This window comes from Apteryx mantelli, chromosome 10, assembly GCF_036417845.1.
Source record: "Apteryx mantelli isolate bAptMan1 chromosome 10, bAptMan1.hap1, whole genome shotgun sequence".
Classification (NCBI taxonomy): domain Eukaryota; kingdom Metazoa; phylum Chordata; class Aves; order Apterygiformes; family Apterygidae; genus Apteryx; species Apteryx mantelli.
Genome location: NC_089987.1, coordinates 1813609 through 1839861, shown reverse-complemented (window position 1 = coordinate 1839861; position 26253 = coordinate 1813609). Strand labels below are relative to the sequence as shown.

At 52.3% G+C, this 26253-nt stretch overlaps 2 protein-coding genes across 6 annotated transcripts in view; one reads left to right on the top strand and one right to left on the bottom strand.

Moving 5' to 3' along the window:
- Positions 1-1342, top strand: part of ACSF3 (acyl-CoA synthetase family member 3) — a 178353-nt gene extending 177011 nt beyond the window's left edge. Inside the window, exon 12 of the mRNA XM_067302352.1 lies at positions 1333-1342. The gene's annotated coding sequence lies outside the window, so the exon portion shown is untranslated. The remainder of the gene's footprint in view (positions 1-1332) is intronic.
- Positions 1-26253, bottom strand: part of ANKRD11 (ankyrin repeat domain containing 11) — a 168118-nt gene that overhangs the window by 76097 nt on the left and 65768 nt on the right. The window contains exon 3 of one of the 5 annotated variants that reach the window (XM_067302349.1): positions 2480-2567. The exons of the other annotated variants lie outside the window; for them this stretch is intronic. The gene's annotated coding sequence lies outside the window, so the exon portion shown is untranslated. The remainder of the gene's footprint in view (positions 1-2479; positions 2568-26253) is intronic. 5 annotated transcript variants of the gene reach the window in all.

Below are 26253 nucleotides of genomic sequence, written 5' to 3'. Positions count from 1 at the left end.
ACATCCTGTTCATTTGACCCAATATCTGTATTGAAGCAATTTAATCTTAACTTTAGGTGCTTCAGGGTCTCTGGCAGTGCAAGAGCCACCTCGCTAGGAAACCTCTCGGGCAAAAACCAGGTACAAGAAGAAAAGCTCTTTGAGTCTAAAATTCCTGCATTTGGTCACATCACACTGATCAACTTAATTCAGATATCGCCTGCACTGAGTGGAATCAAGCATCTTCCCCATGCCTCAGGTTTTGGGGTTTTTTTTTACATCGATTCTAGCTTAAAGAATAAAGCATTTTTCAAGTTTTGTGAAGTCTGGAAAATAACCTTAGTCTTCTTGCAATTAGTCATTGGCTGTCTTATTTTAAGCACGAAGAAGTACACAGATTTGCTTTAGACATCCAAAACGATTCTGATCACCACGTCTGAAAAACACGCATGTCAACGTCGTTAAAAACACAAGATTCGTGCAAAAAGGAAGTTGTTCTTGAAAAAAAAAAACCATGCAGGCCCAGAGGAAGCAAGCTCGTTCTTCACGCGGTGCAAACAAGCGCCGGGGTAATAAACAACCGACGGGCTCCCGGCTTCGGCAGAGGGGCGGCCAGCGTCGCTGCCACCCCGACCGCGCTGCCCGCAGAGCGGGCGCCCGGGACCCAAGGGTGCGTTTCCCACCGGTATCCGCCCAGGAAAACAAACGTGCCGACAGGCAAGACCGTACCAGGACCTCTGCACTGACTCGCTGGGGTCCGGAAAGGGAGCTTTGGCCCCGGGCGGCCTACCCGGCAGGTTAGAGACGAGGGAGTATTTCGCTGCTCCGGCAGCACCGCGGAAGCAAACAACGGCTCCCGCCCTGTGAAAACGGTCGGAATTCTGCCGCAAGCTCCCAAAGCCAGGCAGGGTCGGCGGCAGCGCTAAGGGCAGCCCCGCGCCGGGCAGCGAGGGCGTTGGGGAAGAGCTCGCCCGCGGGGCCACGCGCCCCACGTCTGCTCCCACCAGGCTGGCTTCTTATGGTCCTTTGCACAGTCTCCGAACACAGGATTATTTCCATGGCAACTATCTTGAGAACTTATTAAGTGAAAAAAACAGGAACAGTTTGAACACGCAGAACCTACATTTGTAACATACTAGCTGACTAAATTAGCAGCATTAAGATTTTTTAGTAATCAAAATAGATTATGTTCTACCAACTCAATCTTCTCTTTACCAGAGCTAAAAAGAAAAGTCTGATAGTAACATCAATTGGGGGGAAGGTTTTTTAAGACCACGTCCCTACCTGCGATTTTATCCCTAAAACTCACCCTTTTTATTTTTGTTCAAAAGCAAGTGGAAAGCCCACTCTTTATCAAGCCAGGTTTTCTCATATTTAAGTGGTTTCAGAGAGATTATTTTCAGGTTAAGTTTCCAAGAGAGGATAAACGTGGTTTTAAGGCACCTACTACAGAACCAAAAAGATGACACAAAGCAGTTATCTGGTACAAAAACTCACTGAGTCACTTTGAATTCGTACAAAAAAAGCGTAATTTGCAACTCTGCCTTTCCAAACTTTCTGTTGGATCAGGTATCGCTTGCCTTCCCGCAGCCAGTGTAAAGCAAGGCTCGCATAAACACTGTATCATGTACGCCGGCTAATTCGACAGAAATGCGATAGCCTGCCCGTGCTCGCTCCAGATCGGAGCGATCCAACGTTAGCAGACGTGGAAAACCACCTGAACTGCCCGGCATTCGTGTCCTCCTGGACAAGCTTATCATCTCCCCCGCTTCGCTCAAGCAGCAGTTCAAACAGAGCAGGAAAAATCAGTGGTCCATTACCATACCGAGTTTGAAAGATTCATGAGTTTGGAACATTTGCTCTGAGCAATGACAATTCGCTAATTAGAGCTAATTTTAAATAAATTAAAAATTATCAAAAGCTGTTATTGCAACACTGATAAGGATCCATCCTTCTTGATTTGATTATTCTGTAACTAAATCCCAGGTTCCTTCCAGGATCGTTTTCAAAACAGCAGAGGAGATGAGACAGAACGCTCACGAACGTTTACAAACCAAGTAATATGTTTCTCCCTCTAAAAACAAGCGCATCTCCCAGAAGAGACGAGAGAGGCAATATTACGAAAAAGGGGGGGGAGCCCACGCGCCCGGCTCAGCGGTCTGCCCGGAGCAGAGGTGCCGGCGGGTTCAGTCGCGCTCCTCCGCCCCTAGAGCCGCGGCCTTGCAGGAGTTTCGCAGCAACCTCGGCGCCGACGGGACGTTCGGCACCACGGGCACCAGCCCACCTAAGGACACCTAGCAGTAAATCACTGCAGTTTTGGAAGCGCTCGAAAACGAGCGCTGCCTGAAGAATTTCATAAGATCAATTCAGAGTCAGAAGAAATAAGTCTCAACGGGAAAGATTTTGAAAGCGCTTTGAAAAAGAAAAAAGAAGTGGTTAAATGAACTGTTGGCTCAGCCACCAAGTCCAGCCAGAGAGATCATATGCATTATTGATTTACCTTAGAACAACTTGGGAACTCATTTCCAATGGTTTCTAATGGAACCTGGATTTTCTCAGTCCTAATCTGCCTCATGAGGTTGAGCCTCCTGCAAGGAAATACAACACCACATCATTAAAATGGCAGCTGTCAGCTATACAACAGCCCCATTCATTTAATGAAGATAGTGCAACAGCGATAGGTATTTTTAAAGGCTACTCCAAAAGGCTCTTTCGCAATTAAATGGAGTGGCGAGAAGCTCGTAACGAAGATGGCCTTGCGAGTGCCTACAGATAGTGGTGTAGATCTCCTGCAAGCCTGGGGATTTAGGGAAAACGAAGGAAGGTTATGAAAAGTTTATTTTTGTACTATCAGCTAGCACGCACTATCTATAGTCCTTTCAGAAGTAATGCTGATTAGCAGTTTGAGTAGAGAAGTGGCAGTTTTGAACCTTAAATCCATTGCCTACTCAGCCACAAATGCATAAAACATTTGGGCAAGCCAGTTTTTCAACAACCGCAGCTGTAAAACACGCATAGTAATGCTTTGCTTTCTATTCTTGGCCAAGCACGGAATTGAGACAGCATAGCATATGTACAGTCAGTAAACAATGCTCCGGTATTATAATCAAAACCCCTTTAAAACAGCGTATTTCCATCTGAACAGATCGACATCTGTACGAGGGTGCACGAGCATCGGCCCCCGCTGCAGCCCGCGGAAAGGTGAGGGGCTCGCGGCGGGTCGGGGCCATCTCACAGCCGGGTCTCGCCGTCCCCCTCCCCGTTCACGCGCCGGCAGTGCCCCAGGCACGGGCCTTCCCCCTTCCTCCTCCTCCTCCTCGTCCCCGGCCGCGGGGCTCTCCCCTCCGCCGCGGCACCGCGCAGCCCCTCCGAGTCCGCCCCGCTGCTTGGGGGCTTGGTGAGACCGAGGGCGACCGCGCCGGAGGAGCGACGGCAGCTCTCGGACAAACAGCCCATCAGGCAGCCAGGCACGGGCGGAAAGAGCCGCCAGGGACCAGGCGGGGGCTCGCGGTGCGGCGGTGCCGAGCACCCCTTCCCGCCTCGGCACGCGGCGCCGGGCAGGTGCTCCCCCGCGCCGGCGCCTCCGCGCTGCAACGCGGCCCGGGAGCCCAGAGCGGAGGCGTCCTCCGCCTCCCGGCGCGGCTCCCAGCGGGATTTCAACCGGTGCGCCGCCCTGCGAATCCTTAACCTCTGCTCCAACAGCAAAGCCGAGCGCTCCCTGAAGCGCAGGAAAAGGTTTTTTTCCTCTACGAGATGCACGCAGGCCAGGACTGAAGTAACATCAGCCTCTTGAATCGTTGGTCTGTCTGGTTTTATTAACAGCAGAAAAAAGTATTTTCCCTGTATGCACCTAAAACAAAAAGGAAAGGATTTTCTCACCTTTCCAGAAAAAGATTCTTTTAACACAAAACCAAATATGGAATGCTTTAGCCCCAAAGGAGGCTTCCAGAAAGGTGTGAGCATAGAAAACAGAAACTCATAGCAGGAAGGAAATTGTAACATTAACTACAGGCTTTGAATACGCACGCAGATCTGCATCACTGAATGCAAACAGTGAGTAAAACATTCGGTGCCAAAGAGCAAAAAATGGCAGCTGATCCTCAGCTGAGGTGTTTTCTAAAATGCATCTGCAAATGCACCCTGCCTTAAGACAAGTGCAAACCAAGGAGTCATTACTGCAACCATTATTTTTATCGTTTGCAGTGTCTTGATGGAAATTAAGTAATGCGATTAGCCGTGAGACATCCCCTGGAAGTAGTTGGCCGCTTATAAAAATCAGAGCATTGCATTCTGCCCCTTTTTAAGTTCAGTTTCTTACCACTCCACTTCAGAGGCTTCTGGCTCTTTCCTTCCCTCCGCTCTTCCCGTCCCCCTCCCCGAGGCTGCTCTTGAGCTCCTGCCCTGCCACCAGCCCCTGCTTTCGCCCAGGAGCAGCGCGCGCGAGCAGGCCAGAGCATGCGGTGGTCCCCGCCGCCCCACGCGCCGACGGGCCCTCTCCTCCTCCACCACCACCTCCACCACCACCACCACCACCTCCACCACGCCTGCAGCGCACGGCGGAGGAAAGGCAGCGCCAGCAGTGGTGTGGTCTGAGCACATCTGGCAAATTTAGTTCCAGGCTTTTTTTCCTGCTAATGAACTGCTAGCAGCAGAGCCAGCAGGAAGTTTTAAAGACCGTTCATGTTCGCCGCAATGAAAGCCTTCGGCACCAATAGCGGGCTAAGGTGACCCTTGGCTATGTTAAGCATCAGTCATTTGTGGAAGTGTCACTTACTGCACAAGGGGAGCGGATGACCTGAATGTCTCTTGCAAGAATAATTGCCTATTGAAGAAAGGGCCTAAAGTTTCTCAAGAAGGGATGCTGCTATTTCCTGGGCGGAGGACAGCGCTGCATTTGAAGAAGGGCCGCGCTAAAGAAATCACGCTGCTGCGAGGAGGAGGAGGCAGCAGTGTCCGTCGGGGAAGTAGATATCTATTTAAAATGAGTCCAGACTTGCTTTCCTGACCAAACTAAGCTCCTTGAAGGAGGTGCCCCGATGAAGGAAAGGCTCCAAGGCAGCGGTATGCGGTTTGCTGGAAGGAAAGGGGAAAGCTTCAAGCCTGACATAAGCCAGTGCTCAGATTCCTCCGCAGCACCGACGGCTGCGCTACAGATAAGATTGCGTCAACTTTTCCATTTGAACATTCTCCCCTCTAAGGTTTACAGTCAGAGTGAAAATGTTTTGGCCAGGTGGAAACTTGACAGACAGACTGCCAAAGCAGGGACCACTCTGTGTATGCGAAACATTAAAACGTCACCCACCAAGCCCTGGTTTCCCACCACTGGGAAAGGAAAGAGCTCGCCTTCCTCGCCATTGAATTCTTAACATTCCTCAGTAGCAGATAACCTCGCACCCCTCGATCCCACTGTTCGTTTACAGTCCCAACGCATATGAAGTTCCCTGTAACATCAAACAGCCCAAGGCACGGAAATAGAAGTATGTTAAATTTTAACCTAGGCGTTAGGAAAGGGGCGTGTGACCCAAGCGCCGCGATCCCGCCCGGCGGCCGCGGGCCGCCTCCGCCGTGACCGGCATCCGGCACAGGCGCCCTCCAGCAGCCCGCTGCCCCCACCAGGGGCCGGGTGCCCCCACGCAGGAGGCCCTGGCAGCTCCCAGGCATGGCAGGCATCTCCATGGGTAGACACGCTGTCGTGTGTATGTATATATATATATATATATATATATATATATATATATATATATAAATAAATAAATAAAAATAAATTGAAGCGACAATATTGTCAGCACACCAATATGAAAACCACCCCTCCACTGTGCATCGCGCGCAGCGTTCAGGCTGCACAAAGTCATGTTTTCAGAGAGGAAGGAACTTCCCGGATGACCGTAAGGGCTTCTCTCACCCCCCGGAGGCCACCAGCAGCAGCAGAGGGGACGGGAGGCCCCGGCCGGGGGGCGCGTGGGCAGCGCCGCGTCTCCCCCGCGCCAGCGGGCGATGCAGCACCCTGGAGCCGAGCAGCCCGGGTGCAGACGGCGCGGGCCGCGAGCTCCTCGGAAAACGCTTTTCTGGTTTCGGACGCCGGCAGACCGGGAGCCGGAAAACACAGCGCTCGGCCTCGGCCGGGCCGGCAGCTCGCACCGGGGGGCCGTCTTCTCTTTGCGCCCCGCTAAAGGTGCCGCCCGCGCTGCCGCCGCTGCCGCCGCGTCGAGGAAGTCGGGCAGCTCTGTTTACGTGCGGGGGGGATGGGGAGGTATTTCGGTACCAGCGAGCGCGCCACAGCCCTTCCCCCCGCGTGCTTCACTGCAGTTATCCCTGAAGACAGAAAAATTCGTGCTTGTTTTTCTGCTGCTGCTGCTGCCGAGAAGCTACGAGATGTCTCCCGCCAAGGGGAGCCTGCACGCGGCCGGCTCCCGAAGCCGCGTCTGCGGACGAGCTTCTCTCAGACGCTCAATCACGAGTTCAAATCTTTAATTTCCTAACGGAGGCTCGGGCGAAAGCAGCGCTCCCGTCCTGTTTACCAGCCACCGCGGAGCTCCGAGCGCGAGCGGTTTATCACATTTGCACAACAGACGCAGCCCAGGGAGCTGCTCAGAGCGACCGTGACTTATCACGAATTGCCGGTTGCAAACTTTTGCTCCCTGCTCCCCGACCTGCTCGGGAAGGGCGGCGCGAGCGCAGCCGCAGGCAGCCAGCACGCCCCTGCAGAGCCGCGCTCGGCCCGGCACTGAAACGAGGCTGCGCTTCTCCATTTCCAAGTTTAAGCAAAAAAATAAAAAAATCAGACAGTAGAATAGTCAGGGTTTTTTCTCCTTCCTTCCCAGGCGAGCGCGGGGCTGCTCCCCGGCGGCTCCCGGCTGCGTGAGCGCTCGCACGTGCTCTTACCGCGAGCGAGGCCAAGCGAGAGCTCGAAAACTTTCCCCCGTTACCTCCGCCGAACCGAATGCGAGATTCACTCCCGTACGTCAATACCCCAACTTTGTTCTTTCCAAAGGGAACTGACAGATTGCAGAAGAAAACTATATCCCGGCTGCTGCCAAATTCCACAGATTTAGTTATTAGTAGGCAATTAGGAACCATTATTAACACTTCCTACTACATTCAGCTCCATTTGCACCGCATCGCTCAGCCAGCCTGGACACTTCCAACAGCACAGCCCTGCAGTCCCAGCGCATAGAATAGGTGCCCGTAGAATCACGGGCTTCAAAACCTGCGTCCTTTGCTCGCCGTCTCCCGGGCCCCCGCTCAGCAGACACACTTAACGAAGTTGTCTTACAAAATACAATTGTAAGTAAAAAATACAGAGCTTAGAAATGGGGGAAAGGTAAATAAAAATGCTCCTGCACAAAGGAAAAACAGTTTTGCTCTTGTTTTTTAATTCACAATCAACATCTAAGCTGTTCAGGAAACCGGTGCGCTGCCCTCCAACCAGCGTCAATTAGGGAATTCAAAAGCAGCCAGACAAAAGCATGCCTGGGAGTTACTGCACCGCACGGATATTTTTAGCAAGAGCTGGGAGGCTGTTTGTGGGACACTGTTTTGCTTCCATCGCATTTCAGCTCTTCTATTTACATTTACAGGACAGTAAGATTTACTAGGTCACAGGGAAAAAGAGACAAGAAGCAGCACAAACGACTCGCATCATTTTGCTGTCGGATACTTTTGCAAGGTATTTCAGCAAAATCTGTTCGAGACCGGAGCGAAACGGAACAGAATTTGCCTCCATCTGCTTCAAAAATCGTCTTTCAGCAGAAATCTCAAGTCACCCCTTCAAAGCACTGATTTAAACTAGCAAATATAACCTCTCGAAAGGCCCACGCGTACGTATTTTCACGCGCTGGTACGCAGCCCCAGCAGAAAGCCTGGCTTTGGCCCTAACCAGCCCGCAGCCGGCACCTCGCCGCGAGCCCTCTCCTTCGGCCCCGGGACGCCGCTCGCAGCGGCAGCGCTGCCCGAGCGCCACGGCGGGCTGCCGGCTTGGCCGCCGGAGGATTACAAAGTCGTTCGGCGTGGAATAAAGTCAGAGCAAAGAAATGCCTGACGGAGCCCTCGCACACTGCTCGTGTCTATCGGAGGTAATCTCCTGCAAACCGCGGAGGGCCCCGCGGCGGCCGGTGCCCTTCGCGGGGCTGGCGGGGGGCGCCGGGGCGAGCGCGGCGGCTCCGCGGGCGATGCTGGCTCCCTCCCGCCGGCGGGCGCGAGCGGCTGCGCTGCTCCGGCGCGGCCCCCTCTTCCGCTCCCTCCCACCACTGCGGCAGCGCAGATGGCAGCAGCGTGACCTCGCTGTTCCTGCCTCCTTGTTTTGATCCTGCAGTCTTGATTGTTCAGGCTAATCCCACACTCGGAGCCTTGGCTGCCCGCCAGAGCTGTTATTAATGGCACAAAAGCTTCTCATTCCAGCTACTTCTACATCCGCTAATGCTGTTGTTCCCTTCTCTCTCTCCCCCTCTTGCCACATTACAAACTGGAGCTGGAATATATTTTACAAGGGGGAAAAACCAGCTCTGATCATCCGTGCACACCTAAGAGGCCGCCAGCACCCTACGAGAAAGGTTTATCAGCTGCAGCGACACTTACAACGCCAAAGACCACCCTACTCATCGGGCGATAGCCTCCGAAGCAAAAAACAGCACACGAACGGGGCGGGGGTTAAACAGCCCCTAAGGAAACCCACGCTCCCAGCCCAAAGGACGTGGAGCCTCTGGGCCCGGGACAACGTCCACGGAAAGGGGCTCCGGGGCTCCCAGCACAGAAACCCCAGCGGGGACGGGAGGGCCGGCAGCCCGGGGAAGGGCCCGGAGCCGCGGCGTGGCATGGCACCGCCTGGGCTGCTCCCCATGGCTCTGCTTTGGGAAACTGCTTACTTCCCTGCCCTTGCTTTAAGTAGCAAACACTAGATTCAAGTAACATTAAAGCTCCAATTGAAACCATGGAGCGAAAGAAGGCTTAAAACCGCTTGCAACTCAGCCCTGCCCAGGCTGGGCTCTTACAGCGCGCCGTCCGAGCCGCTGCCGCCGGGCCAAGAGCTGCCCCAAGTCTGCCGTGAACAAGGCTTCGGGCCGTGCTTCCAGCTGTGATCAACAGGCCGGGTCTCCGTGCCCGGGCCCCCTTCGCGGGAGCAAGCCCTCCTCCCTACTGCCCACCGCTGCAACGCGCCGCTCCGGGAGCGCCCGACGCATCCCTCTCCCCGCGGAAGCCTGCCCGGTCTGCGGACCGAGCCGCCCTCCCGAGAGGGCGATGCACTCTTCTGCCATTGCCTGCTTTTCCAAACACAGGAAAGGAGGAAAGTGGCTACTGGAGCATTTCTTCTGATTAGGATAGGTCGGTACATTTTTAATAAAGGGCTCTTTAGAAACAGTCTCGTTTCAGTATTTACACATGTTGAAGAGGTTGCAAAGATCAAGACCTAACGAAGTCACGAAGGAGAGGGCAATAGAAGCATGTCTGGGATGTTACAGTGAGGGATATTTCTAGTATGTTGTTTTGGACTGAAGGAGGTTAAAACAGTGCAACACAACCCCCGTATAACCCCAGCAGGGGAAGAGGCACAGGCAGCGGGAATAACGGATCATTATTCACTCACAAAACCCAGCAATACAGCTCTAAAGGCAACCAGCATCTCCAGCGTTTCTTTCTCGTTTTTACTCAAATATAGTGCAGCACTCCTACCTTGACTGCAAGCCCCTGGCACCTGTCCACTATTCTCCATAAAATACCTCTGGTGCATTTAGTCTGCCAGGCTTATGTAAGCACTTTCACTTCTCCGAGCTGACACCTCCCACCCGCTCGACACAAACATCTTCAAATGCTGCAGCAACGTGCACGACAGGCAGAGACCTTGTTTATCAGCACGCAGGCCTAATTTAAACTCCTGAAGTCATCTCCAGCCTTTCACTATAGCAACCCCAGAGAATCTTCCCACTATAATATGTGCAGAGCAGCTTTGCATCAAAGATTTGCATCGGCGGAGGTTCAATCCGACACAAGTAAGAACTTCAGAGATCTACCAGCAACTACTGGTGTCAGCAGCGGAATTTCATAAAAATTCTACTGCCAAGGCAGAGTTACAGTGCAGCTTTTCACTTGCCACGGATTAACCCCAAGGAATTAAAAATTCTCTTGAAACGCACAACTCCCACTCTTCCGGGTATTTGAGGAAACATATTCTAATTCCCCTCTGCTCTTATGTGCACTGTTTTTTGTAACGTGTACAAAATGCAGCTTGCTCTGTAACTAGTCAGTCGGAGAGGGTTTGGAAGGGGAAGCGGGGCGCGTACGCGTGTTAGCTTTTGTATACAGTGAACTAGGTCACTGCAAACAGAAAGTTCACGTACAGTTTTAAATAATTTCTCTGCTGTGCTAGAGAAAATTTTGGTGCTTGTTTAGAGCTAGTGTACTTAATTTAAGAGGGTGCAGGAGACTAAAAATAATCTTTGTCTAAAACTACTTAATAGTCACAAGATCAAGCAGAGCAAAAGGAAGAATATATTCTGAAGGAAACGGTACTTCTAGGGCTCAAACGGCATGTAAAGTCCCCAGCAAATAATTTGCAACTGCAGTTGCACGAAACCAGAAAGCAGCAAGGAAACCAGCACTGATAAGCTTACGAGATCATGGAGGGGGAGGGAGGCAATAAAGCAAAGGTATCATGGAATTGCAGATTTTTGGAATAGCTGCATCTATAACAGATTAGTTGGAGTGTCCTCATGAAGCAACTGTTTTTTTAAGAAGTAATTAGACAGCAGAGCAGACAAGAGATTCATGGACATAAGGGAGCCAGCCTGTGAAGTAAGAACAACAAAAATAGGAAAATAATTTAAATCAATGAATAAAGTTAACTGATTTTAAGGCCAAAAGGATTTGCTGCAATCATCTTAGCAAACAGCCTGACAGGCAATGGAACTTCCCTGATTAATTCTTCTTTCATATTCCACAGATACAGATGAATTACAGCAGATATTTTAAAACCAAGACATTGTTTAAAAGAAACCCTATTTCCCTAATTTTTAAGGCATGCAAGGTCTACAACAGCCACAAGCTAAGCCGTTCTCATACCAGCAACCTTCCAAATAAATCTGGTGCTTTCTCTAACAGCTGAATTTCTCTAGCTTCAACTTGCAGTGACCGGGGGCTCTTTTTTTTTTCGCAATGCCCAGGGAACAAAGCAAGCGGGGAAGTGTCACACAAGGTCAGCCCAAAGCTTGATGGCAGCAGATGTTTCGAATGAGAGACTCCACGGCCTGGGCACTCGCGACACTGCTTCCCCACGCACATCCCCAATGCGGACCGGAAGGGCCTCCGACACGCGCCTCGCTAGGCTGAAGAGCTTCAGCTCCCTGGACTTCACTGCTGGGTGTTTCAAACCCCTAACTCACGGCATCAGTCTTCTGCATCCTCTTCAGCCAGCCAGCTTTTTCTTTTCTCCTTTAAGTGAATGCTGCGCTAATCTCTTTAGCCCTGCTATTGCAAAGCTGGTCTACACCTGGTCCACCTACCATCCAGACCTTCAGAGCTCCCAACGCAGGGACCCCTAGAGGCATGGTAGCCACAGGGGGACTGGCGAATAAGAAACAGAACTATTTTGAGGATAAATCAGATCTTATGATGCCACGCCAGTAACAAAAGTGGCCTCGGCGAGCCACTGCATCCCATCTATCATACCCTGACGTCACCGACATCGTTTCCAAGTAAACACTAACTCATTGGCTTTACTCAGACCTCGGCACTGGTTGCTGGCTCTCCTTGGCTCGAGCACACCCAACACCTCAGGAATTTCCCTGCGACACACCTACGGCTTCTCACCAACATACCCCAGAGCCTCGGCCAGCCCAACCCACACGCCAGCCCTGCCTGCCCGGGAACGCACGTCACACGCGACAACGGCTGGCGGCACTTTCAGCTGAGCTCTTCAGCGAGGCAGCTGGATTTACGTAAAATTCTGGGGCTCAACTAACAAAAACACTGAGGGTCTTGAGGGTGCTTTGACATCATTTGGAAACCGCTGCCTGAACGCCTTGCTCATTGCAACGCCAATATTTAGGACATTCTTATGGCTAAAACCCAAACAATCCAAAAGAGAAAACAGAACTGGCAAAGCTTTTACCGAATACGAACCTGATCAGAACAACAGCAACACTCAGTTCTGTGACCCCAAACAAGTTCACATGGGAAAACATTGCGCTTAAAATGCAAAGAGTGTCACATGATGGCAACACACCTACACAACATGCTCAGGCCTGCACCTGGGGAAAGAATTTAATCACCAGTTTCTGCTTCCCCACAGGAGCCAAGAAGCCACATATGACAGGTCACTGCTGCTCCCCATGCTTTACACCGGCACGTAAGGGGCTGGAGCTGGAGAGAAACTGGAGCACCTGGAAGCCCTGGGAGACCAGTGCTCTCAATGCTGCAGCAGGACCATGGCATTAGCATTGCAGGGTGCGGATGGGAAGGCAGCGAGCCCCTTCACGCTGCCCACGCCTGAGGAGACAGCAAGAGCACCAAAATAGCTGTATTAGGGAGGTCCACCGACGGGCCTGCCGGGAGGGAAGCCCCGCCGAGGCCCTCCTTCCAGCAACGATTTTGCGTTAGGCGCAAGGAGGACCTCGCAGGGCACCGCTCTCCCCGCTAGCAGCAGCCCAGTCCGCTCTCCCAGCAGGACTTCCCGCGGGAAGCCCCTGCCACCAGCATCCCTGGTAGGGGCCGGGAGCAGGGCACCGAGGTGCAGAGAGAACCGAGGGCAAGGGCCGCGCGCGGGCGCAAACAGCACGGCGAGGGGGAACGGGGCAAGGGCCACACACGCCGACGGACAGTGTCACAAGGGGGAACGGGGAGGTGACAGGCTGCAGCACGTGGATGCTTTTGCAGACCCTAATTGCAAACGGTCAAGCAAACAGCTAGTGGGCTAGACATGTCCTTCCTGGAAGGCACCAGTTCTTGGGGAAATCATCAGTCTGGACTGGGCACGAGGGATTTCTTTCCGCATTCGCTTCTGGGTCACATCTAGAGAAAATTTTGAGCCTGGCTCTGCGCAGGCCTGGCTCGGCTGCCCGAGCCAGCGTTGCACAGGCAGCCTGCTCAAGGCAAGCAAGCAAGAGGGTATTACTCTCAACTTAATCAGCTTCATTGACCGTTCTAGACCTAGTTCAAAAAAAATCATCCTTATCCAAAACACTGTCATTAATTCTGTAAACACATTTGGCAGTTTAGAGCTGACATAATAGATTGGGCAAGAACAAACGAGATTCCTGCTTCCCAATACATATGATCAAAGGGCATAAACAGAGCAGAGAGAAAATCTGCATGCTACTCTCACAACGAGGCAGCAGCACAGACCAGATGGGTGTTTAAATAGGATTAAGAGGAAGAAGGCACTACTACATCCAACCCCTTCCTCCAGAGCTGGAAACTTATCCTCCATATATCCGCCAAAGTCTCCCCAACAGGGGAACAGGCTTCTTGCTTTTACCTTCTTTGTTCTTCCAAGCCGCTTCCTCCCTTGTGTTTACCTTATAAACCTGCCATCTCTGTCTGGCTCACAGTTCTTCCTTCTTTGGAAGGTCTTTGAGATGCACATTATACAAGACACACAAAAATAAATTGTTTTTAATCCTCCAGACTCTAGTGCTTCCAAACAAGGATCTTAAAGAGCTTTACAAACAATGGATTAAGCCTTAAGACTCCCTGTGAGGTAAGAAAGTGCCTCTTTCACAGAGGCGGAGGAAGGTGAGGGAGGCAGAAGGGTGTAACAACACAACTTTGTAATCGCTGCCTAAGTGACCTGTTTCTATATACACAAACATAAGCTAGTCTTATCAACCCTTCTTACCAAGCCAGCATCAATCTAGGGATACGCTTGCTGTTTCACTCCAGACTCTGAAGCAGCCTCAAAAATACCGTCCATGTTTCAAATGCCAAACGCATTCTTTCCCACCTTTAAATATGAGAAGTGCTATTAAAAACGCTCGGCCAGAGAGACTGTATCCTAGGGACTGCAGCAAACACAGTGGGTCCCGAAGCTGCGGACGCAATGCCTCTCTTGGACTACTATTAAGATTTCAGGACAGCTGCTCACCCTTTCATTAGCAGGCACAGGGTAAGCCTTCCCCGTGCGTTTTTCAAGTAGCTCACCGGATGCAATCGTACAGATAAAGTCACCTTCTGCTTCGCTGCTCAATGTTAAGATGACTTTGGGTCACATGCTCGGTAGCCTCAGATGGCAACCTATATTCACATGACGTCATGTGTTTAGTGCACCCCAGCGTGTCAAGCACTCGCACTCCTTCCCAAATATATTTTGCATACATCTTGTTTACAAGTTTTACATCCTTTTGATCAGCTCTTTGCAGGCTGCTTGTCCACAAAGGCAGGGGGAGGGGAGCGAGACTTCCTGTTCCACCGCTGCAGCCGCTCTCAGCAACGCGCTGCGCTCAGCTCGCGGCCGCTCTCTGAGCCATGATGAAATTTGCTATTTTGGTTGCTTTTTCTTCGCATATACGTAGCAAACAGGATGCGCTCTAGTCCAGACCCGTTGTTGATCTGAATGTATTTTTTCCTCGTTTTACACTGCCAGAGCAGTTTGTTGCAGCCTCTCCTTTCCTCGTGCCAAGACAACCAGCTAAGAACTCTGCTCTAGAGCCAAACTCGTCCATGCTACTGGGCTTCTCGGCGTCTTTGCCATTTGTCTGAAAGCAGGTACTTGTACAAAAAGACTTGTTTACTGCATACAGGAGTTCACTTTTTCTGTAAAGCACACCTTCATGTTTTCTCGCTATCGCTTATCTGTTGAAGATAAGTCTGGTTTCTACCGTGTTTTTTAAACTTCTGCCTACAGCGGGACAAGAACTTGCCCACAGGCAACTAGCCAAACGCTCACCAGCTCAAACCTCAGTTTACCTCGCCGTAACTTGATGTGCCCAGATCCTCGGTTCTCCTTTCCCGGCCTTTAAGAGCTGCAACCGCACCACGCTGTCAACGAGCGCCGGTACGAACGTGCCCCCTCCTTACTCCGGCGATGCGACGCCAGCGCCAGCTGCAAGAGGCCGGCGTCTCCCTCCATTTCCAAGGAGCAAATACGCACGGGCGCCGGCGGCTGCTGCGAGCCTAAGGACGACGCAGCCGGGCCGAGGCCACCGCTCCAGGCGGCCGCCTGCCCTCCCGCCTCCGTGAGCGCGGCCCGGCAGCTCCCGAGAGCCGCCCGCCGCGGCGGCCTCGCCGGAGCAGCGCCCGTGTGCAGCCGCTGACGAACACCCTGCTTTGCATATTCTATTTCAAACACCACATGCTTCTACATGCTCGGTGTCAACACGGGGAAAAAACCGTCAAGCCAAAATGAAGGCTTCCTAATATGAATTATTAGCTATGCAGCAGGCTACCAGGTGCACTGGAAAGACCCCGCAGGGATATTCCAGCATTCATTTCAACCCTCTCCTTTTCAGAGCAATCTTAGCTCCTTTTCACATTATTTTTCTTAGCCGAGACCCGTGCTCTCCCCCCGCAGTCCAGCACCGCTTTCCTACACCATCTGCATCCGGAACAGGTAGCGCTCGCACAGAAATGCCGTACGTTCTGGAGCGAGACAAGTCGTGCGGACCTGGCAGATCGGAGGGATACTAAACGGGGAGGAAAAACAAACACAGTATAGATTCTTCTGGGTCAAACCACTTGCAAATTCGAGAGAACACGATTTTTTCAACAAATAGAACATATTACATGAACCGTGGGTGTGCTACCTTTACAGATGCTCTGTGTGAACCAAAATTTGCTGAAATTATTAGGGAAACATTCCACCTTCTCCCAAAATAAGCATCTTTGTGTATCTTTGCCTGGTTAAATTACGAAAAAACTGCACAGTGGAGCACAGTTTCCATTTCCTCGCACACTCCTACCAGGGCTGTACTTGCAAGCAAATGCACCGACCTTTTCTCAAAGAAATCAGTGTTTGCCGTTCCTTATAAAATTGCAGAATTCTGGCTCCTTTCCATTTCACCCACTTTTGAATAAGACACTCCCCCGCCCCCACACACAACTGTTCCTTTCTGAAGGATGACAGGCTATCCAAAAAATAATGGGAACATTTTAGCTCCTCGTTTCCTTTCTGGAAGGCACTACTCCGGCGGGAACACACAGGAGGACAGGGGATTTCGGACCAACCTGTTGCAGGGAGTGACTCATCTTAACTCAGCGTACCAAATTTCTCTTGACCTTAGACGATGTCATTTTTCAAATGCTCCCCTCACCCCAGCTTTTCTATACGTTTTTTGGGGGGTGGATTTTAATTTTTTATTATTTTCCTGTGACTTATCCCTCAAACGCTTTATGAAACGCTCTGCAGTTACTGGAAGGTTTGCCTTGTAATCTTGGGCTGCTTCTCTGCCACTGCTGATGTGGTACACAAAGAATGAGATTTTTCAATTTGTTTTGTCTATGAGCCAAAAATTCCTTTTAAAAGATTGAATACGGTGCCTGTGCTAGTCTCTCACCATTCCAGCTCAGCTCTCGCTTACAACAGTTTCTGCCTACAACATTAAGTTGGCCTCCTTTTGCAGTAAAATAAGGCCAAACCAGCTTGAAAGCATGTTTGGAATCTGGAGATTAATTCCATGTAAACTAATGCATTCAGATGTCTTTGTATAGCTTCAGAAAGAGCCGCCTGATCCCGAAGAGAAGTAGGGCAGCGCATGCCCATGCAATAAGATGGGGAGGGAGCAAGAGCTGCCTCCATTTTGAAACGCTTTGCTTAAGCTCGCAACCATCAGGAAACGCGCGCCCTGCCTAGCCCAGCCGACCGCGCGGCGGTTACGCCGTCCGTCCGTCCGTCCGTCCTTGCAACACGCAGCTTGGCCTCCTCACCGGCTGGTCAGCGCTGCTGGTTTGCAAGCCAAGGGGGGGGCGGGGGTGTTAAAAAAGCCCGAAGAGCAGCAAGGCGCTCCCATAACCTTCAGCAGGGAGCGGGTCAGGGGGGCGGGAAGGCTCCCGGAGAAAGCCGAACCCCAGCGCCAGGGGCGGCTTTTGCTTTTCAGAAAATGCTGGGGGGGAAACAAAGCGGCGGGAGGACGGTGGCGAGATGCACAGTTCGTTGCCCCCGGGGCCGAGCTCGCCGCACGCGGCAGCCCCCGGCGGCAGCTCCGCCAGCGTCCCGCGTGGTGCCAGGCCCCGGGGCCGCGGCGCTGCCCCCCGGCTAAGGCTCCCCAGCTCTTCCGCCCTCTCTCCCTCTCTCTCTTTGGGAGATAAATTATTCAGAACTGAACCGCGCTCGGCTCCCGCAAAGCCACCCAAGTCAGCGGCACCAAAATACCGGCGATCTGCAAAACCGCAAGGATGCGCTGAGCTACAGGAGGGTTTCCGCAGCCGTATTCGAAACCAGTCGCCCGTCTCTTGCAGTTCCAGGACAGTGCCAATAAACTACCATTTTAAAAACAACCAAATGCCCATATTCCTGGATTTTTTTTCATGCTGACATGATAGAAAGCAGCAGAAATAATGAAAGCTAAGCAGCACACGGCTTGCATGCTGACCTTCCCGTACCAGGGCAGCCTGGTAAGCGATGCGGTAGCCGCAGGGCCGTCGCGGGCCGTGGGGCCGGTCCCTCGGAGCCGCCTTTGCATGGGGCTCCCGTGCGGCACCGGGGACGAAGGACAGGACAGCGCAGGAGGTCTGATAACTGCCAGATTCCTCCTGGGCCACGGCGCACCCCGTCTCCGAACGGTGCCGGCTGCTGCCCCAGCTCCATGGGAGGCGAGCGCTGCCATCGAGAAAGGCAGCAGCGAGCCAGCGGAGGCATCCTGCAGCCTACACTGCCGAAAGCACGGGGCCGCCCCGGGAAAAGCTGCCGGCAGCACGGCGGCAGCCCGGGCAGGTAAGGCGGCGCCTGCAGACGTTCTCTGCGGCGAGGTCCCGCTCGAGTCGAGACCCCGCGGGCAGCTTCCACGTGGGCCGCGCGGAAAGGGCCTCTTCCCGGCAGGCTGGCTCAAGCACGCTGCTCCTCCGCCAGCCTCGGCAGGACGTCCGCTCCTGGGAAGGTACCCGACATGTGGCCCCGCCGGACACACGCAGGCAGGTAAAACGGGAGAACGCGAACAAAAAGGTAGCTCAAAGAAGGGTTTGTTTTGTTGCGTTTTAAACGAGGAGACAAAATAATTAAACGGCCTGGAAGCTATCCTACGTTAAAAGTCACTACAGCACTAAAAATCTAGCGCTGACAGATATGGGTGAAGCCCTTTAAAAGTTACCATGGTAGTTGATGCAGCTATTCGCCCACTCGTTCTTCAATAATGCTGGATTTTTTCTTAATGCTATTCAACCACAAACAAGCAAATGTTGCTGAAGGAAAAAGTACTTTCTTGCACCATGAAAAATCTTCCATCCTTTATCTCTGCCACAAACACACAGCGAAGGAGGAGGCAGCAGGTAACCCAGAGCCAAGGCAAACACGCAGCGCTGAACTGCGCTCGCTCCCTCTCCAGGGAGGGCCGGAAATTTAAGAAGCAGATTCAGGATTTCAGCATCCATTTCGCTCTCCCTCCCCCTTCTAAACTCTAGCTCCCTGGGCCCCAAATGGATATTCAGATGCTATGTCAGCTGAACGCTCCCTTCGCTTCCTCTCTCAAGCACTAACTCAGCAAGCCTCGCAACACGCTACATGTCAGGCAAGAAAGCCAAGTATTTTTGGAATACGTCTCTTCTCCTTTTAATTAAACACGCAGGTAGAGAGCAGCCTCGCACAGGAGCGTTTGCTCTTTAAAGCCAAACCCAGCAAGCCCGACAGAGGCAAGTTGGAGCAAGACAAGACCCAAACAAAGGAAAGCAAACACCGGCTGCAAGGGAGGAGCAGGATACAACTGCATTGACCTGCCCAGCTATTATTTTCGCAATCAACCCAAGGTCTCGCAACTCCTACAGTCGAAGCTAAGGCTTTGCTCACCCTACGAGCCGCCTCGCAGCAACTTCCCCAGCAGACACAGCTCTTATCCAACGTGCAGACGGTAAATTAAAACCTTTCACAAGCCCAATCCGGCGGCAGTTACTGCAGATAGCTGGCGGAGGCTGCGGAGCCACCTCCCCCCTCGGCTAGATAAACATCCCTTCCTTCCTCGGGGCCCCCTGCCCGGAGCCCCTTCCTGCGCGGCCCGGTGGCGCGGCAGGACCCCGGCGGCCCCCCGCGACGCCCTGCGCAAACACATGGCTCTGAGCGGGGCAGGGCGGAGGGCAGCGCCCCGTCCTCCTCCCGCGAAGGCCGGGAAGGCGAGACGGGCCCGCGCGGGGCACCGGGGGCGGCCGGCCCCTCTGCCAAAGCCTGCGAGCGCGGCCCCAGCGCCGCACGCTGCTGCTCTACAAAGATAATATTCCTAGCTCTTAATCCAGTCTAAATTACGTGCTACAATAAATACCCGCGCTCAAAACCTCGAGGCTTTCCCAACAAAGCTCGGTTTGCAGACAGGCTGCCAGGTTTGGAGAACTGGTTTAATCAGCCGGAGAAGTTGCTGCCCTGCTCCGGGAGCACGGTCAGGGCTGGGAAGAGGCAACCGGAGGGCAGAGCCGCGGCGGCTCCCCTTGGCACAGCCCCTCCGCGAGTGACCATTCGCCGCAGGACGAGCGCGGGGGGCAAACGGCCGTCGCAGGAGCTCCGAAAACCGCTCCAGGCGCTCGGGGAGCCGCGCGCGCTGCAAAGGGGCGAGCGCTGCGTTGAGCTCGCACGGCGCCCCAGCAAACGGCAAGCCAACAACTTTCAAGATAAATTACGGACGCGCTTTTGCGGAGTTGTGCTGCCGGAATGCCGGCTTTGTTACAGCAAAATGAAAGCTAAAACCGCGCTGCGCTTATTCCTATTGTTCCTGCGCCTTTTCTAATAGCTGTTTTCTCTCTTCTCTCATTCCCAGGCTTCACATGCTCAGCTGTGACTCTTTGTGCCTCTCTTTCACTGCCTTCTGCTTCTGTTTGTGCTTTTGATCTCCGCTTCTCAGCTTGTGTTTGCTGCTGCCTCCCCCATCCCCCACTCCCCATTTCCACTTTTATTAGGGTACAAGGCAGAGCCGCTCCGAGGAGGAACAATGCATCTCAGCTGAAAAGGCTTTGAAGCTGAACTGTGTTATTTACCAATAGATTCCCCAATCTCCGACTGGAACAAAATACTATTTCACCTCCAGCAAAGCATTTGCTGTTTATTTTTAGTTGGAAGCAATTAAAAAAGCTGATGGTACATTAAATGCATAAAAACGTGATCAGGAACACAGAAGTATGTATGATCACTTAAAAACAAAAAATCCCAGACAACCACACCGCCCACCAGCCCACAGCTTCTGGAGGAATTATTTTGGAAGCCCACTGTAGAGCTGCTATACGTACGGGTTACCGCTTCAACACGTTCCTCAACGGCACTCGCTATATGTGAACACATTACTTCCTATTTTCTCTACAAGCGTGTTTTCCTTTAATATTGAACAGGGAAGCATACCAAACACCGACTCTCCCATCTGAGTTCCTTTAACTCCAAGGCGTGATTTTAGTTAAGGCACATAGTGAAAGATTTAAATACTGCGACTCTTCGAGCTGGGCAACTCAAACCAAGCGACCCTGTACGACGACACAACTCGTCCCCCATCGCCGCCTCCCAGCGGAGCCTTTCCCGCCGCCCTCGGAGCCGCCTCGGCTCACGCGCGCGCCTTGCAGCCAGATCGCTACGAAACCACGCTCCAGCAGCAGCATCTCCCCGAGATGATCCCCAGTTTGGGCAACAGTATCTATAAATTAAGAGGCAAGAAGGGAGATAAAATACAGAGTACCATGAGCTGCGGAGATAAGATTTTACTTCTTTGGTATGCTCAGCGCAGCATTTCATTACCACCCGGCATTGCACCAGCGGGGAGACGATAAACCTCCAGCGCAGCCGAGCCCAGCTCCGCGGTCAGGGTGCTGAGCGCTCCCAGCCGTGGGCTCCTGCTCGTGCCCGTGAACCCCTTTCCCTGGCGGCAGCCGAGGCAGCCCCAGGCCAAGCCCCACCGCAGCCCTGTCCAGGAAAAACCAAAGCAGCCGGTAAGGTGCCCCCCGGGCAGGCTGCACCGGTGGCCGGACCCCGGCCGGCGCCTCCCGGAATAACACAGCAGCACGGGCAGGGGAAAGGCCAGCCAGGTCTCCGTCGGGACAACGCCATAACCTTCACACTTAAGGCGGAAATAAAAGACACGGGCTCTTGGGAGCACGGCAGTGTCTCAGGCCGCAGGCACGGGGTGTTCGGGAACGCTCGGCCGAGGCGGCTGGACCCGGCGCTACTGCCGAGCCCTTCGCCCGGGCAAAGGGAGAGCACTGCTACGAGAGCCGATTTCTGGATGCTTAACAGCGAATTAAAACAATTTAAACCTCAGCTCATGCAAAGTGTACAGTTATTTTTTTCATCACAGACAGGTACATTTTCAAGCTGACTGACCAAACAAAGAAAGCATAAAATAGTTGAGGCTAAATTATGCCACTCTGACTACAAGCTGCAATCTCCGTTATTCAAAATTCAAGATTTGCAGGCTATAGAGTAGGTTTGGGAGCTGTTAATCAATGACTGAAATCAAAGATAATGCTTTACATGATGCACAGAGCTTCCTTAGAGGGAAAAAAGATTAACTCTCTGTCTATCACAGCTCTCAGCCATGCGAGTTTATTTCATTTCCATCATTAGACCTTAAATAACTTAAGGCAACACTCAGCTGATAACAAACTACAATTTTAGGGTCTGCAAAGAGTTTTTATTTTTATGGAATAAAGGCCACCTTCTTAGCTGCCCACACTGCAGCCAGTGCACGGCAGCCTTTAAAGAACAGGGGCACCAGAAAACGCGCGCGAGTAGAAGGTGGCTGGGCAGAAGGGACCCTGCGGGCCCAGGTTCAGCTGCGGAGGCTCCATTAATAAAAGGGCAGAGAGAAACTGAAGTAAAAATTATGTTATTTAAGTACCTCAAAAATCTGCCAGTCTAACATGAAATAGATCAGATATTTTCCAAATCTACTTTGTTAAGAAAAGAGAGTCTTAAAATCCTTAAAAGAATTCCATCAACACGCATATATGCTACCAGCAACAGCTAGTTTTGATCCCAGATACTTTAGGCAGGTGGTTTTAATACTACTGCTTTTATCCCCAGAAGTTTAAAACTGAAGACCCAGGAATAAATTGACATCGCACAAATGACCAGCTTGGATTTTGGTCATGTAGCTGCAGTGTTTGATCTAAATTCTTAAGGAAAAGGTGAAGGGTAGTTTTTTTTTACTTCCCAAACACCACATGTTTTAGTGCGTACGAACAGACTGCATCGAGATGTAGAAAAACACGCGAACGCTCCCTTAGCAAACGCTACCTCCACCAGCGAGGAGCCGAACGCGTGATCTCACCGGCGCCCAGAAGCAAGATGGCAGCACGAACCTCGACTTCCTCCCGCCGGCTCCCCGCGCGCTGCTTACCGGCGCGCTTGCAGCGAGGAGCACGCGAGGACGAAACTCAGAACCGGCACGTGATCCTAGCGCTGCGTACTTCTTACTACTATTTACTACTTCCTCATCCATGTGCATCTTGAAGGCTCCCGAGTCACACATTTACCAGACAGTCTCATTTATCCTCTGAGTAAATACTCGAAAACGTTTTTTATTGTAAAGATATAATTATGGCATTTGAATAAGCAGACTTCAGAAACAATAAGCCAACATTCCTGAATTAAGGCACATAAGCATGCATTGTGCATATATGTTAAAAACCTGGAAATTTCCAGTGGAGCAGTAATTACATAAAGTATGTTGCTTAATTGTTTTGAATTCCTTCAAAAAGAAAATTACACACTTCATATTGAGTAATTTTATAATAAAACTGTTGAGAATTAAAATATTTTTCCGGTTACTACAACAAAAATGCTTCAATCTATCTTCTCTTTTAAACAGAAGTGAAGAACATTTCGAGATTACAGCAAGTGAGGTTTGTTGCCAGATTTTCAAGGTTAATTGATAGTACCATTTTAAAGCTTGCTTTGATCCAAAATAAATTGAGCTAAACTTGAGTACGTGAGATTGTTACGTTCCCATCATTCTCATGCATGTGCAAACCTCTTCAGTCTTAATTTTGAAACAAGGAAGATTTGTATCACCCTCTTCTTTTTTTAAACCAGTTTCAAGGTAGAAGCAAAACCCTGTTAAATTTTTAGCTTTAGAGAATTTTAAGAACCCCAATCCTTTTACGGGCGCTGGTATCAGCCTCCTCGGAAACAATCTCCGCGTGCTCACAGAAAGGGCCGGAAAGCCCTTCCCAGTCGTGTGCTGGGCATCGATACCATTGACGCTTCGAGCTGCATAAAATTCATATATCTACTACGCTGGTTAATCATTTTTAAAGCTAAAGATTAGTATGAACTTAAGCTCTCCGCAGCCATGTAGAAAAAGGGTTCGGTCTCACGAGGTCTGCCTGAAGAGCCAGCCGAGCCCCGGGCCGGTGCTCCCTCCCTTCCTCCATCCCTCCCTCCATCCCTCCCTCCGCAGCAGCGGCTCGGCGCGCCGGCCCGCTCGCCCCTCCGTGCAGGAAGGACCCGCTGCTTCCCGGAAGTCCGAGAATAGCGCCAGCGGGAACCGCTCCGGGCTCGCTCCATACCGAAGCTCCATTCAAGACGCTCACGGTTTCTCGTGAGAAGCGTCAGGAATTGCAGTCTGAGAAAGGAAGAAACATCTGCCGGGCTGCAGGAAGCTCCTGTGTCCAGAGAAGGCCGCAGGAAGAGAGCTCCTTCGCAGACTTCCAGCGGTGCCCAGATCCGACCAGCATCCCTAAGTTAGCAAGAATCACAGCTCCGCACATCAACGCAAAACACGTTCACAGCATCTTCTGTGTAAATTATTCTTTTTGGCACGAGTGGGACACCGGTTCAATCCTGGATCACCTGGCAGAAGGGATCAGCGTGCGTCCGGGGCAGAGCAGCAGCCCCAGCGGGGCTGGGAAGGGCGCTTGGCCGCCGGCAAGGCAGGCTCTCCGCAGCGCTGCCACCCGCCAGCCCTGCTGCCGAGTCCGCCCTCCGCATTCAACTGTTCTGCAACACCCGTTGGAGCCCCAGTAATTTAGCTTTTTAGAAAATGATGTAAAATATTCAGTGTCCACTATCAGTCGTGTAGGTGAGGTCTGAGCACGCCACTAACTTTTCAAAGCAATTTTGCAAGGTTGCTTTATTTTCTTTCTTTTCTCTGCCTACAAAGAAAGCATTCATGCCTTCGTCAAAAACCTCCCTGTTTTCAGTGGCTTTGCTCTGAAAAAAGCAAAATTAAAAAAAGAAATCACGACACTGGAAACAGTTGTCTCATAAAAATTGTTTTTAAACACCTACTCAGTTGAATCTGCGCTACAGGGAGCGAGATGAAGTTTGCACACCGATTCAGGTGTTCGCCTCTTCCCTAAATACACAAAAAGCTCTGAACAACAACTCTAGCTGCAGGGTAAGGCCTCCTAAACAGAAATGCCTTTTGCTCAATCCAGAGGTTCTTCCCCACTTTATTGAGAGAGGGCTACGAAGCAGCAGCAGCAGCGATTCTTTCATTAAATGGTCATTTGCGGGAAGCCATCAGTACAAAGGCATTTCGCCACGACAGAGTGAGTGCGGGCAGGACCGCGCCAGGGAAAGGAGGGGAGAGCGGCGGCAGGGAAAGGACGGCATTAGAGCCGGACGCGCCGTGTGTCCTCCGGCAGCCCCCGTGCGCAGGGAGGGAGGAGGGAGGCAGGGCCATGCCGCGAGCCCGTCAGCGGAGCCAGATGCGAAGCCTGGCACTGACGCCATAAGCCGTTCTATTTTTACTAGCCAATGGATTCGGCGCCCGGCCGAGCAGGAGCCCTTTTCCCTGCTCCGAGCGCGCTCGGCCCCGAGCGTTAACCAGGTTAGACAGCTCCCGGGGCCACTCTCCCCGTGCTCCCGCAGCTCGGCGCGGCCCTTCCCGCGACCGGGGGGAATTCGGCCACGGCGCCGAGACCGACACGCACAAACTCCCGGAGATCCCCCCCATTCTGCTTTTTGTGGTGGGGGGAAGCCCATCAGAATCCACAGAAAGAGCCATTAAATCACCTAGCACCGAGAAGCCTGAACAGGTTTCCCAGAGCTTATTTTGTCATTTCTCTCTGCCAGAACGACATTCACCTGCCCCACGGAGCCTCCCAGGATCCGCTCCCGCTTCCCCAGACAAGCCACCAGCACATATTTAACTCCCTCGCAGAAAAGGCCAATTTTTAAAGACAGCAAAAGCTTAAGTCAAATAAAAACATTCAAATTATTCAATGCACGTCACCAGTTTTCACTGGGCTTTCAGGCGTTTCTCGGAGTTTCCTGACGCTGAATGCCAGGCATACCTGCTGCAACGAGCGGCAGTGCTGGCCTTCCGAGTTCTTGCTCCATTTTCTCAGGCTTCCTTCCTGGCTTCGTTCCAGCACTCCCATCTCTTACAGAAGATCCTGTTTTCCTTCATTGCCTGGATTGTCTCCTCCTCTTCCTTCTCATTGCCACCCACTCATTTTTTCATCTTTCCCAATATTGTATTTGCTACATCCTCTCCTGCTGGAGCGTTCGCTCCCCATGCCGCCCCGCACCATCTCCGCACCGAGCAGAAAGGCTGCGGCGAGCAAGCCGCCCACATGCGCTGACTCCACGCTCATCCACGCGCCAGCCTCGCAGAGCACGCCGCACGCCTCGGAGTGGGGCGCGCAACGCGCCTGCACAAGCGAACATCCAGGATAACGCCCAGGCCAGGAGGGTTTTTCCAGCCTGCCCCCTCGTAGCTGCTCAGCAAGCGAAGGACACCGACCGAGCCATTTTTCCCCGACCTGCAGAGGGTCTATCCCTTCCAAACCAGGCTGACTGTGGGGCTCGCTGGTATCCCAGCTCCACCTAAACCGTTCGAGCTGTTCCCTCAGCTCCACAAGATCAAGCTCATCTTCCTAATGCCCGCAGTTCTGTTCCGTGTTATTCCACCATCCGGGCTGCTACCCCGCTCTGGGCGCCCACCTCTGCTCTGCCATCCTCGCATGCCTTACCCACACAGTCACGGTCTCCCTTGAGCAGTTCCGTGTTTCTCCCATCAGTCTGAGAAATTCCCCGATAAAAATCTAAACCGGCAGTCCCTACAGACTCTTCGAGACTCACCTCTGCCAGGACACCCGGGAAACTCCGTGTGCTGGGAAAGCAAAACAAGCAACAAGCTGTGCCTTTGCTTTTTCCTCCTTCCTTCCCTCTAGCCTGGATAAAGGAAGCCCCATACAGTTAAGAGCTCCTGCAAGCCTCCTCCATGC